Genomic DNA, 14,685 nt, shown 5'->3' on the forward strand with positions numbered 1-14,685 from the left:
GAGTAGACCAACCGCCTTCTGGTGCGACGACCCTTCTTCTCGTTGGCTTTTCGAATCGACTCGTCCTCCCCACTCCCTACTCTGTCGCTATATGCTCTCCGAGCGAAAGAATCGCTCCTCGACTTCCGTGTTTTAGGCGGAAGCGTATCGCGACGAGTAATTTCATCTCGCGCAGCGTTACTCTTTTCAACGCGTACGCGGGCAACCCGGCAACAGAAAGGAAACTTACTTTCGACTCTTCTCAGCGATGAATCCGCGAGTATTTTTAATTACGAGCGGAAAACCAGACGCGGTTCGTCGGCAACTTCGAGGGCCCCTTTATTAAAACGCGTCTTCGTTACGCCGGAAGATTTGTTTAATGCAACTCGTCGGCGCAACTTCCGTGCCGCATCGTCAATAGAGAAACTCTTTTCTTCTCTCGCGATTGCGTGCCAAGCTTGATTAAGAACGAATATATACACGTGTTCTTTCCTTTATTCCGGCTGGTCGAGATACGCCGGTGAATGGACGCGATCGACGAAAAAGTTTCTCTCCCACATTCAGGAAAGCAACTTGTGAAATTCTTTTGGACGCATAGAAGATCTGGATACAGTTCGCCACTCCAGATACGGGTAAAAAATAGGGCCGAAGAACAATTAAATTCTATATAAAGATCCGAGGATCGCGCCGGGATTTTCAATCCTCGCGGAACGAGGACGCATTCATTCGCGACGTTATGGAAGGAGGATGTCGATTAATAGGGGACACTTTTTCACCGTTGATTTTACACGTCGAAGCAACGGAAAAAGTTCATTGATCCGATAATCCGCTTTGCTCGCTAAGTACTGAAATATAGCCTTCGTCGACACGCTTATTCCCAAGGATCGCGAATGCAAATAAACTAGGATCAATCGCTACGCGTTCGTCGATACTCTTGCACGCGTTGTTTCGCACTTGGAGACTATTCCCATCGGAAACGAAATTTGCATTTTTTCGCGAGGTTAAAAGATTCCAGATTTGAGAGTCACGGGCTCGATCGCGACACGACAAGTCCATAATTGCTCCTCCAGGGACACGGATCATCGCTTACGATGCGGCCGGATCAATTCTATCGCACTATTAAGCGACGCGAAATCGCCCAACTCGCGTAACAGACCGCCGAGTACACTTAACACTCGGTCGGATGCACACAGCCGGTTACCAGTTTACGTTGTTCAGGATGACCACTCCGAAAGGGAACGCATAAACGTCTCTATCGCTTTACGGGGGTTTCGCGTCGTTCAAAGGGCAAACACGTTGATGGAAAAGTCACTAACAAGCCAAGGGCACAAACTGTCCCACTTTGATTTTAACACGAAAGTAGCAAAGTGATCCCTTGACACTTTTTATGATACGAATGATTAAAACGGGCAATTATAAGTTGGCTCTGTATAATTCCATCGACTATTCACAGGTTGTCTCGTATTTTTGTATTGGCAATTTATTACACTTAATAGATACTGTGTAGACTTTTTGCATCGTGTTGGTAAGGTTAATTTATTCTCCAATTACGATACGGAGCTTGTTCATAGTAAACCAGATTGTAAAAATGTCCGATATTGGCTCGAAGGAGAAAAACGAGGGTGTTAACGTCTCCATTGTTATTGGACAAAGGTTTCTCCTTTCCGGGCGTTTCGTGGAGCTCGCGAATCGCTCGAATTACGTACGTGGCAAGCGTCGAATTCGCATTGCGGAGCGTATGCATGCAGATACAACTGGCGCGGCGGTCCGTCGTTATGTCGCGTACGGTATAAAGTTCGATTCTCGCGTTGCCTGCGGTTTCTCGAACTTTGCCTGATCTGTCACGTCCAGATCCCAAACTCTGCTCAACCGGATTCAGGCCGAGGGTTAAATCGACCGTTCCCGACGGGAAGGAAACGTTTTATGTATTACGGGGCCTTCGAACTTCTGTAACGCGACGCCTCCGGATGCGTGAAAACTTTTGCGACGTTCGGTCAATTTTTGTTTGCTCCGCCGTTCGGAAGAAAGATTTCGAGAAAAGAACGTTCCTTTAAACTGGCTGCCCTCCCGATTCCTCCTCCGCTCGATGTTTCATTAGATGGTCGCTTGTTAATTCCAATGTCAGCGTCGCAGCAGCTTTGGCAGCGTCCTCCCAACGCAGAGGAGAGGATAGCACAGAGGGAAACGGTTCTTCGTTAAAAGTTCGCCGGAAGAGGAATTTAATTTAGCGCTTAGTTCGGTGCTTTTCGCTTAGACGCGGCGCGGCGTGGCGCGGCGCAGTCAGTCGTCCAGCCATTCCCGTTTCTCCCCCGATAATTGTCGGAGATCGTGGCGCAGGACCTATGAACGGTGAACTGATTGTACGTCGGTAGCGATGGGAGGCCAGGACCTCGGCCAACGCCCGCGTTTGCCCAGCATATACAGGGGGATAGTGGTTCGTGAAACTCGGCAGATGCACGGACTGACGGCCAGGGGATTGACCAGGGATATAATTGACACGGTCAAACGGTGTGTTCTCCCCAGACACGCGAAACGTGATAGAAGACACGGCTGCGGGGGGTGTACACACGATGACGAATTTCGAAACTGCGTTACGATCCCGGCTGTCTCCTGTCCGCCACCGCGAACCAACTTTAGCGCCTTATCGACCCAAGGAACTCCTGTTAAATCCAAAGGAACACCAAACTTCTATTCGCGTCGAAACATCGTTTTCGCCGACCCGGTACGACCAACTTTTTATCTATTTTCTCCGATCGGCGTAACTCGGATCGAACGCGGTTCTAGGATATTAATTCGTAACGGAGACAGTATCCTTCTGGAAAAGTTACGATATCTCCTCTCGTTTGCTCCCGGTTACGTCCGTAAACGGCTATCGAGATTTCAAACAAATGGCTCCCCGGTTCCAAGTTTGCAAACAATTTCTACCATCCGACGCCCACTCCTGACTTCGAGTATTTGAAACGGCTGCGAATTAGCTCGTGTAAACGAACGAATTAGATGGCTGCGACGCGTAAAACTGAACGCGTCGCGGGGCAATTGATAGCAACCGGTGCGGATACAAAGCCGTTTGCGTTGCACGAACCACGGAAGAGAGTAATTACAAGCATCGACAGGGCGTTAACAGGATTATAAATCCTAACGCGGCGAGTAACGGCCGTGCGCGCGGATGCGAAGTCGGTGAGGTGGCGAGCTCCGAGGCGAGTTTATAGCACCATTGCCTTTACTCGAGGTTATTAGCTCCCAGGATAATTCTGTCTAAGATTGTTCGAGGTTTAGCCACGCCCCCGCAATCACTTTCGCCTATCCCCGGGATCCCCGGTAAATAATCGCAACAGCTTCGACGCTGATTACGGCCGCGAGAGTGGTGAGAATCGCGCTCGATCGTTCGTCTCTGATCCTCCAGGAGGCCATAGAAAAAAATGAAAATGTGTCAGGTTGTTCGTGTCGGAGGGCACGCATGCGTGCGAAAAGCAGCTCGTTAAACGCGACGTCCTCGGGGCCCTTTAACCACGCACCAGACACCGCGGGCTAATTTATCGCGCGGGGCTGCAAGGCGCGGAAAATCAGGGGAACCGAATTTCGAGCATCTGCTCCGCTTTAAATCGATCCGCCTCCTCGTCGCCTGGATCATCAAGTATTCTCTCTGAGAGAGAAACGTTCCGAGCGACGATGGTAAACTGGCTCGAGTTTAGGACCGAAAGACGAAACACGCTCCTGCCGAGACGGAAAGAAGCGACGAGCAACTTTGCCGACAGAATATTTAGAGGATAATTTATAAATAAATTTTCACAAATTCGTGAATTTACGAACTTAACGATACAGCTATTTTTAGGAAAATTGGTTAAATTCTAGCGAAAACTTTGACTCGATGTATAGATAAATTCCTAGAAAAGACTGAAATATTAATGTTTGTGGTACAGCCGGGAGAAAATTTACGCAAAAAAACAAGTCGAGAACGTGGAGTGCAATTTGTTCGTGCGGGGCTTTGTTTTCGAGATAATTAACTGGGAAAACTCTGCGCGTACGCGTGCGTAGCGTAAGTAGAAACAGTGGGTACCGGGACAAACGCGTCAGACAATCGTATTCAATCGCTCGCGCGTCCCACGAGTTTTCTCAATTATTTCGAAAAACAAGCATCGTCTGTTACGCATTTTCGACTCATTTTTCACTTATAATCAGCCCTTTTCCAACAGAAAACTTGACGGAAATACGACTTGAACGCGGGCGAAAGCTAGGCAGAAACGTTTGATAAAATATTGTAAAGACTTGTACGACTCGGCCCTGCCAAAGTACAATTTAATCGAACGAAACTTGGCCGCTAAAGATTATCGTTTCGAATCCAATCGACGGCGTAGAAACTCTGTGGCTCCGAATTCTGGAACTCGAGTAACGAACGAGTTATCGAAGAAACTAATTTGCAAACGTGGCGTTTTCGAGGTCGTTGAAAGCTATTCGCAGGGTGAATCGAGGTAGCCAGCTACGTTCGGGGAATTGTCGGGTATCACGCGTCGCGACGCTACGTAACGACATAATTTCCACGGTGAAAGATTTGTGGGCACCGCAGACACACGGACGTTCAGGTATTTTTCGATCGTTCGCGATGCGCAAAGTGAATCCGGTGAACAAAATGAACCCTGATGTACAGGCATTAATACTCTCCGTCCTGGCACCGATATAATTTGCTGACGAAATTCCGAGCGCGAGCGAGCGTTGCGGTGTAACGCATTAGCCGTGCTGGACCAGATCTAAATTACACGTACGTTACTGTATTAAATTCCGGAACAGGACATACGAGCAGACATTCGGATCGTTACGAACACATGGGACATTAAATTCTGAGGGAACTTCTCCCGACATTCTGACGTTCGCAACGATAGCTTTGCGACAGGGCGTGCCGTTTCTCTCGAATCCCTCGTCGAACGCGCACCGGATTGTTGTCCCTTTTTCATGCCGCGATTCGAAGCGTTATTACGGCTAGAAATTCGAATCCTTTCGTCGTTGCCACTGTCGAGGATACATGTCGGCACTTTCCTAGCGATCTTGACGCTGCAAGTACTTGGAATTCGATGCATCGAATGATGGGTTTTCAAGGCTAGCTTCCAGTCGTTGTATACGATTTAAAAAAGCTGCGAATTTGTAACATCTTAGACGTGTTATGTAGTTTCGAGCGTGTCGGTTAGGTGTACATTCTCGGAGCACACTGCGTCTATATACACGTAGCATGATTCTTCGAACGTAGTATGCTAATTGTTTCAGGGTACAATTTGCGTTCCCTATCACGCTTTACGTCGGAAACAGTGCGCCGCGAAAGGGCTCATCCAGCTGGCAATTCGTCGCAAATTCGGTTCGCATTAATTCGTAACTTGCGGCAACGATCCCCGGTTTCCGGCTCGAGACTACTCGTCTCGTCGTTCGGCGTTCCACCGCAACGGAGCAAGCGGAGAAATTCGAGCCGAGAGGCCACGAAAACTTTCCGCCACTGTTCTGTTTCCAAGTTTCTTGCACGGACAGACTCTGCGCGGTGCTCGGTTATGAAAGAGCAAAGAAAAACTTGCGCAACGATCTCCTCTAATTTCTCGCGCGATTTTTACGAATCCGAATTCTCGGTGGATTTCGCGGGAATTAGAGGAAACGCGAACCGGCAGGCGTCTCGGGAAACCGCTGCCTCGCGCGGCCAACCCTCCACCGTAACCCAAGAAATGAAATTCTCAAGATAAACTTGAACGCGGAAGATTGATCGCGCAACGTGCCTCCATTTTCTGCGCTCTCTGGCCCCTTCGAGAACGCTCCCTTTCCCCGAGACGTCGCTTTGTCGCGCGCACGATCCTCCGTTGCATAAGAATATCGTTCGACCGAGTGTCTGCAATCACGACGCCGATCGCGAAACCAGTTCAGACGCTCCAACACGCGAGCCTTATACCAGCGTCCGTGCGAACGACCGCTACGAACCACGCCTAAACCTTGCGACACCTTCCATCCACGATGACTCGAACAATGGACAACAATCGAACGCTCCGAGCCTCGAAACGTTTGCAACGAAAAGTCTGCTACTGTAACTACCGAAATATTAATGCTCGTCGGACCGATGATCCTCGCATCCGAACACGAAGCGTCTATAAACATGGCTAGCACCTATAACCAAATTTATTGCTGCGTAAACTAATATCAGTTTCGCCGTAGAACGCGCCAAGTACCGTAACGATAAAATTTAGTAATAGGGAAATGCGAGACACGATTTCTCGTCCGGGGAAAATTTTCCGAGATCGAGAAACGTTTGTACGCGAAGAATTAGAATTAAAACGCGTCTCCTCGGACGTACGCCGCGAGAGATATAGTTCGACCGTGAAAAGGACAACGATTTTATCGGAGAGGAGATGTAGCCGAAGCGCGGTAGCTTTGTTCGCGATATTGCGTGGAGATTTATACCGCGGTTATCGGGAAAACGTCGTGTTCGAGGCACAGTGGCAAGACACGACGGAGCTTGATCCGCGGCAATGATAAAACGGCCCGCGGACGATAACGAATTGTATTACCATCGCGATCGCCTTGTTGCTCGATATTTCGGCCAGCTGCAAAAGTGACATAAATCCAGCGGGTCGGAGTCTCCCGCGCTACGGAGACCGGCCGTTACATTATATAAAGTGTAATTAAATTTTATCGATACTGTGAATTATGTCGTAATCGTTTTCCGATATTCGACCGTCAGCCCGATACCGCAACGCCCGGCTTTCTCTCTAATATCGCTCTAATCTCCGAGCGATATGGATATAATGATCGGTAATAATTAAACGCGCGTTAGGAATTCGTTGCAACCCTTTCGCGGGACTGGGCCATTTGATCCAAGAGTTTCTTGCCGCTGAAACTTATCCCCACTTCGCCAATTAATTCTATTATCAAGCCGCTCGTTCGTCGTTACGCTTTATTCCGCGCGGTCCATATGGATGCCCGAGGCATTTGCGTTATTTAATGGAAATTTACGCTGCGAGTTTCCTTCGACGAGATTAGAGAATGTCAATTTTTCTGAAAAGTAATCCAACGACTCGGATGATTTTCTCTCGAATCGAATAAGTTAATTTCGGGGAAGAAAAGCAATCCACGTTAAATAGGAGCAGACTAATTTGTTTACCGATTATTTGCGCTTCTCCGGGCTACGAGTCAGATGCAAACTAATTGCAGACATTTGTTTTGCCAGATACATATCTATCGTAGTGTCCTGGATTCTATGTAACATCAATTTGTTTTGCAAGTTTGTCGGTACAAAATATAAACCGGAAGGATTGCCTCGAACTACGAGAACGAACGACGCAACCGCATATTCTGACTGTGACATTACTAATCTGTTCGCTGCACGCTTCGAATTCGTTTTTGCGTCTATGGTTAATCGACTTACCACCTTCGAACTTAACTATTCTCCTCGCTCGTTGCATTTTCCTGGTGTTTATCGAGCGAACAAATTTATTTGCACGATCGATGATGCAATACCGTGCAAGAATACATCTAGAGAAGCGGTATTCGTTGAGCGAAACTTGGAGAAATTAGAGCGTATCTTCGAGGGCGGAGGTAGGAAAGAAAAAGGTGTTTCTTTCGTCGAGCGATTAGAATCGCGATATCGCGGTCGTTTCGCGCGTTAAATCCGCGACGCGATTAACGTGGCCGTTTTCTGCGACAAAGAGTTCCCCGGAGACGCGCACGGCTCGCGGACGAATGAAATTTTATCGATTCGAGGAGAAACGGTGGACGGGAAGACTGCGAGATACGGCACGACGAGGAGGACGCGTCAGACCTTACCGATAGCGCTGAATTGCCGTGGAACGTCTTCGGGATCTTGCTGATACATCCCGCAGAATGCTCGCATAACAATTCGCGTACTTTATGCCGGCGACTGAGCTAACTGAATCCAGCGAAAAGATACCAACGCGCGGAAAGACATAAGCTAGGTTTCCCAGCCTCGTATCAGATATTTCTCATCCTCGCCGGTGCATTTTTCTCCTTTCCCGGAACGAACAAACTTTCCTCGATGCTGCGAAAGTATATTCTGCGAGCCAACCTCGCGCTTCGGCAACAATTGTTCTGTTAACGATCGAGTTACCTCGAGAATGGTATTTTTCTGGCCGAGGTCCGAGCTAAGATTGCCTTCCGATTCTTTAATTCGCAAAGAGAAAGCAGTTATTTACGAAAAAATGGCATAGTAATTATACAAACATCCTGCATAAAGATTTAAATTCATTTTCAATTAAGTAAAGAATTTAACATCCAGTTTTATCGTACACTAGTCGCACGATCAATAGGAATTGCTGAAACTTCTTTGGGTGTGTAGCGTCGAAGTAAATTGTAAAATAAACATAGAAGATAGCATAAATTATAAGAGTATTTATATTCATTAGATAGAGGATAAAATGCCCTTTAAAATGAGCGTTTGTACGAGTCGATAGCTTCATTAGTTCCGGAGATATGAGGATTTTAGTTTCGCGTTGATGCGGCGGCTAGTTCCAGAGATAGGATTTCTTTACGCGCGCGAGTTCATTGATCCCGCGCGCGCGTAGGTAGTAAACAGTGCGTAGTAATTTCTTGGAAATACTACGCTGGAACTAGGTCACAAGAGTCACGTACGTGGGCTAGGTCAGCGCGACGCACGTGCGACAAGGAGGTCCGACTCCGTTAGACGAAGACAGAGATAGTCGAATTAAAAAAATTACCTTTTACATAAATTACGATATCTCCGAAACGAAAAGTCGGATCGCCAAAAACCAAAAACCATTTTAAAGGGGAAGCTTTGCCGCTGCTAACAATGGCTCAATAATTAATAAAACACTAGTAATTTCGGAACTGCACGCGTCTAAAGTTTTAGTATTTTTAATACGCGTTAATAGGCTATTGTACACGAGACTGACCAAGAAATCGATAAATTACCTTTTACATAAATTACGATATCTCGAAAACGGAAAGTCGTATCGCCAAAAACCAAAAGCCATTTTAAAGGGGAAGGTTTACCGCTTCCAACGATGGCTCAATTATTAATAAAACCCTAGTAGTTTCGGAACTGCACGCTTCCAAAGTTTAACTATTTTAAATACGCGTTGTTGGGCTGTTCTAAGACAGTGGAAACTGTAAATTCTCTCCTTTCGTCTTTGCTATACATATATTTCCTATTTACATCGGAAGCTAACGAGAATTTGATACCAAATTTTGTCCAGTTCTTTACAAAAAAATATTAAGTATTCAACCGGTCAGATGACCGGTCCGGGTAAGTTTAGTGTTAATTTACACGTAAGTTGAGCCGGATCGACTCTCGACTATGAGTCGCGACAGGATTAGTCCTAGGTTAGATCGTATCTAACGATGGATCGAGATTAGACCAAGTCAGTATCAGGTTTGGAATAGATTTAAGTCGGGTGTTGCGCGAGCTAACTTGGACCGAGTTAGATCTGGAGTAGATTCGATCGCATCTGAGTTAATGAAATCCAATTCTAGGACGACCGTTTTCGTCAGGTTTTCGTGAATTTTGGGCGAAAGAGTTTGCGTCGCGACCGAACCAAATTTGCGACACCGTTCGAAAAAAACGAGAGATCCTCTTTCGCTCTGTGCGCAGTCGAGGATCACAATACGGATATCTTCAAGCACATTTTCGTCTCGCGGTCGCCGATCTTTTCGCGAAACACGAGTAAATGTATTCCGCGACGATTTCCGTGTACGCTAGCGACGATTCTAGCTCCGAGCCTCGCATTCAGCTAACTGTATCCGCGAGAGTACTCGTAGAAGAGTCTCTGGAGCAGCGATATCCAAGTATCCTCGTAGCGAACGAAATTTTTATATTTCGTTCTCGCGGATACGACGTACTTTATTAGCTGTCAAAGTGGTCTTGGAATTAAACGAAATAGGGGAGCATCAACGCCAACGGGACGTTGTAATTATCTTTAAACTTGTGAATTTTTTCGTAACGAATACTTGTCGCACCGTTTGTACGAGAAACGACAGGAGGATTGCCTTGTTGGGTCGGTATTGTTTCTCTGAATCTCGTTACCGGGGAATCGAAGATCGCGATACAGGAGTTTCGGACGGTTCGTTTGGTTGTCAGTCGAAAGCATCCAAGAATCACCGTGATAGCGTAGCCCGTTCGAGATAACTCGAAATTGCCAGGCAGGGATCCCAAGTATTCCACGAAGACATTCGGCGCATAGTTTGGAGGCAGCCGCGTCTAGGTAAGTGGTAGGAGCGCGGCAGACATAATACTGTGAAAATGTAGAACGGTTTTAAGAGCACTTCCGAGGGCCGGAAAGTCCGCCGCCGTCGCTTCTGTTCCCCGACAAATTGACAAACTTTTGGCGTTCGAGGCTTGTTCCGGGTCCCTTAATATCGCTGGTATTTTTTCGCGAACGTTCACGGGCTCGCGACTTTCTTAACGAATAAATTATTCCGCGAACCGTCTGCTTTGGTCGTCCGGTGCACGAGGGAAGAGGAGGACGAGAGCTACCTACGGCACTTTCGCGGTACAGTTCCGCTACGAGAACGTTAAAGATAAAGCGGAAGCAACGCGGCCGGCTACGAAACACCGCCAAGAGCCACCGGAAAGACGTGCACGGTGGAATTCGAGTGCCGCGGAGCACGCTGAATAGACGACTGCGTCCAAGAGGGTCTTGATGCTCCGCGCTCGGCGAGAGATTCGAAAACGAGTCGCGGCAAGAAAATCCACCTCGCCGCGAAACACACGAGCGCACGTTCTCTGCCACTCAACCTTCTCTAATACGAAAGATACGTTCGCGGAAATGTTTATTTCGAGACACGTACCCGTTCATTCACCGTTCCTTTTTACCTTCTGCGATCTCCTTTCGCCCTGATAACGCGCAAGCGTACTCGAAATATTACGTCGTAGAAGCTTCTTCTGCCTTCCATTATGCACGGCCAGAAAACAACCGACGTCTCGCGCAAAACCAAGTATAAAGCGTCGCGTTTCCTTATGCAAAAGTCGAAAATTTAGCAGAAAAATGATCGATTAACTTTGGATTAAATTTGCTCGTTAAATCTAGGACGTTGGAGTCTCTGGATCCAGGGATCAAACACGGTCGCTGAAACGCCAGCGAAAAATCCATGTTATTTGCTCGAATCGCGGACGAAATCACGGAAATGCAAATCACGCGGAACGCCTGAAACCTCAAAATCCACCGCCGTTTGGTGTCTAAACCTCCCGTGCGCGTCCGTGCCCCGAAAAGGGTTAATCCCGGTGGTCCGATCTCGGTGCTTACAGTCTTATCCATCGGTCGGGCCGGGACGCGGTTCGAAAATGCAAAAGACCCGGGAACCGGACCAAGAAACTGATCTCGAAATAGTGTTTCTTCGCGGACGAGCTAACAAACTTTCGGAATTCCATGGCTGTTCCTTAATGCCCCGTGGTTCTCGGTGCCCGAGAAACCGACTCGAGCAAAACGCGCTTCCTTTCCCTCCTCTGGACGCTTTTTCCTCGACGCGGTCGCCTTTACGACGGCACGGTCCGCGAGCAGCTCGCCTCGCGATGCCAACTGTAAAGCAAACTGGAGGGTACGGCCGGTCTGCTCAATTATTTTCGACATTTTTCAGGGCTGCAATTCGAACGGCAACGACCTCCAGGCGCCTACGTAGGCTCGCGCTTACCGCGCCTTTTTCTACAGGACGTTCCACGAACCGATCGCGAACCAGCCTCGAAAAACCGTTTCGTGCAGGGGAATGTACACGATCCGAGAGAAGATCGTGATGCTGCTTGGGATCCTAACGAGTGGCTTAACCCAATCCGGTGCGCATTGACTTCATCGACCGAGCCGGTTAACCGACTTTGCCATAATCGCATCAATTTTCTTGTCGTCCCGTCAACCGTGATATTATAATAACACCCCAACAGGCCTTTCAACACTTTTCTTTCCGCGAGCCTTGTTCGCTAGATCACTCTCAACTCGATTATCTTACGTCAAAACACCGATATTCTACGATACGTAACTCAAGATCTAATTAACAACCTGGTACGTGGCTTTTTTCAACGCCATAATTGGGGCCATTAATTTCGAATTAAATTCTGGAGTTGTACGGAGTCTCTGGGAAATTTCAAAATTTTTCTATCCATTGTTTAAACTTATTTTTCGCCTCGGTGTTGGTTTCCCGACTGCAGCCAGCCGTTTGGCCAATTCTGACGATACAATCGCCGCTTCTCGTTCCTGGCTGTTTAATTGGACGCCGCGGTTGGCTACTATTTAGCGTCTCGGTTTGCGAAAGGAGAATCCGTCCGGTGCGAACCAATGAACCGACTCGCGTCGAACAAATTAGTTTAATTAGGAGGCACGCGAGCGGATAAAGGTTCGGACGTCCGTGTCCATGCACGCGGCGATTCAATTTCCGATCCAAGGAAAAATGTTTAATTATGCTCGCCACGGCTGCTAAGGTAATTCGATACTGCGGATAGGGTGGTCCATCTGGTTACCTTCCAGGGAAGATGCAGCACCGACTCTTCTTACGTCGACGGAGCAGGTGAAACTGAATATTACTGCAGAATTTTAGCAGTCGATATCGCTCCGACTACGACCAAAGAAATAGTCCAAGTTTGAAGGTTCGCGAGAACGGCGCGCGTCGTCGGTGAATATTTAAACTTCAGCAAATTTTTTTGTGTACTTGGAGGGAAAATTGGCGAGTAAAATTTCGCAGCATCGTACGGGTTCGCCTCGCTCCGCCAACGACGAAAGTGCTCGCACGGTCTTGGAGCATTTTCTTGTTAGAGGTTTCCTCGCGGGCCACAAATTTTCCATCGGCCGTAGTAAATACTTCTTCGTCAAACTATTATCGAACACTTTTCTATTTTCTCTTCTCGCGTCGCTATAACTTAAACGCGAGAGAAGGGATAGAACGTTGCCACGTACAGGGGGAAAGAAGAAAACGTATCGTTACGAGAAACAGGAAAAAATAAAAGTAGGAATCTATGGAACGCGTATCGATTAGGAGGGAGTTAAAATAGTAGACGGATACGTAAAAGGTAAAGGAAGCTCGATAAGATTGGAAAGAAGCTTAAACGAGTAAATAGGAAACTTCGAGTCAAGGACCTCGTAAAGCAGGCAGCGAATACAAAGAATCCATTTCTGTCGTATATTCTGCCTGCCAGAACGCTGAAACAGAGGAGCAATATGATCAAATTTGCGAGAATAGTAGGAAAACGAAAGAGATACACTTTTGGGTACGCTGAATTAGAGTGGAAAGTTGAGAAGAAAGACAGGGTATATAACGAGCCAAGGAAACCACTAAGGATACGAAAGTATAGAGTGGTTTGGCAAAACACGACGATCGAAACATCAATTGTAGATCGTTTGTATAAATCTTAAGAAACAAAACAACCAATCTATCAGGAAAAATCGCAGATTTGGTTTACTAGAATCGAGCTCCGATCCGTTCTCAATTAACGTTTCAACTTCGAAAGTTCTAACGACCGAAAAACGGGCGAATATCCGCAAAGCTGTCCGTTAAAACAGTATCTCGAGCAGAGTTTTCCGACCAGTGCAGTGGATTGGAAATTAAAAACCCACCGAGCGATAGGGACGTTCGAAAATACGGCTAATTTTAGCCTCCGCTTCGATATTCGTGTTCGTTTCGGATCTACCTCGATATTCGCGATGCAGGACCAGACGCAATTACTTTAATTAATAGAGAAAATAAGCTCGCTACTCACGCGTCAAGTAAGTTTGCCGCTGCAGGGTTTTAGCGGAAAAAGTTTGCCGTTTCCAGCGGTGTCGGACGTCGAGTGTCACGCTAACCGTGACTGGCGTTGACCCTAGACAGCCTGGCACTGGTCGAAAGCATGGCGAGAACGAAACGGCCCGCCAAGAATCGCAAATATCCTACTCGTTAAGTTGTCGTTGAACTCGATGAAATACGCGATCGCAATGTTGTCGACATTGTAAGGATATTTTGGATTAACGCGGACGGGCCTTTATTCGGCGAGAGGGGCACAGAAAGATTAACTCGACCAATACGAAAATCGGGAGCTTGTTTTGATCCGTGCCCGATCCGACTCGAAGCCCGTAATTTGTCGAACCTTCCTTCGCGCTATGTACAACTACGTACCGAGCTCGTAAACCGTCGAACAATCAAATTAGCCATACCCGCCGCCAATCGCTAATTGGCCAAGTTGATTGCATCCGCGGATGCATCGCGCGAAAACATCGAGCTAAAAAATCCAAAAGGATTCCATAAGAATGACTTGGAAAGCTACAGAGAGTTTATTAGAGTACCGTATAGAAAGTATCGACGATAAATAAAATATTGTTTAAGCAAACTCGAGCAAAGTGATTTCGTGTTGTCGTGAAAGGGTTAATAGTCAAGTACGCTGTTCGGGAAACGAGTTCGCCGATCGTCCATGAAAACCCGTTGCAACGAAAGAATTAACTCGACGAAGAACCGGGCAAAAAGTCACCGTGGCTGTTTTGTAAGCTTACCAACCTCCGTACATTTCCATGTAATATAAGAGGACGTGTCGCGCGACGAAATTTATACGGTTATTTGTCCCATAGGTAGGTGTACGCGCTGTGGCGAATGGACCGTGCGAATGGTCGATATATCTTCCCTTCGTTGGCTGGCTTCCTTCCCTTCGTATCGCGTCCTCGTCAAGGTCTGGCCAACGCACCTACACAACCATACTCTCGCGACCTCGCTCGTAATACAGATAACAAGACGGTTATTTTTTCTTATTCCGGACGAGAC

Source organism: Colletes latitarsis, chromosome 2, assembly GCF_051014445.1.
Source record: "Colletes latitarsis isolate SP2378_abdomen chromosome 2, iyColLati1, whole genome shotgun sequence".
NCBI classification, from domain to species: Eukaryota; Metazoa; Arthropoda; class Insecta; order Hymenoptera; family Colletidae; genus Colletes; species Colletes latitarsis.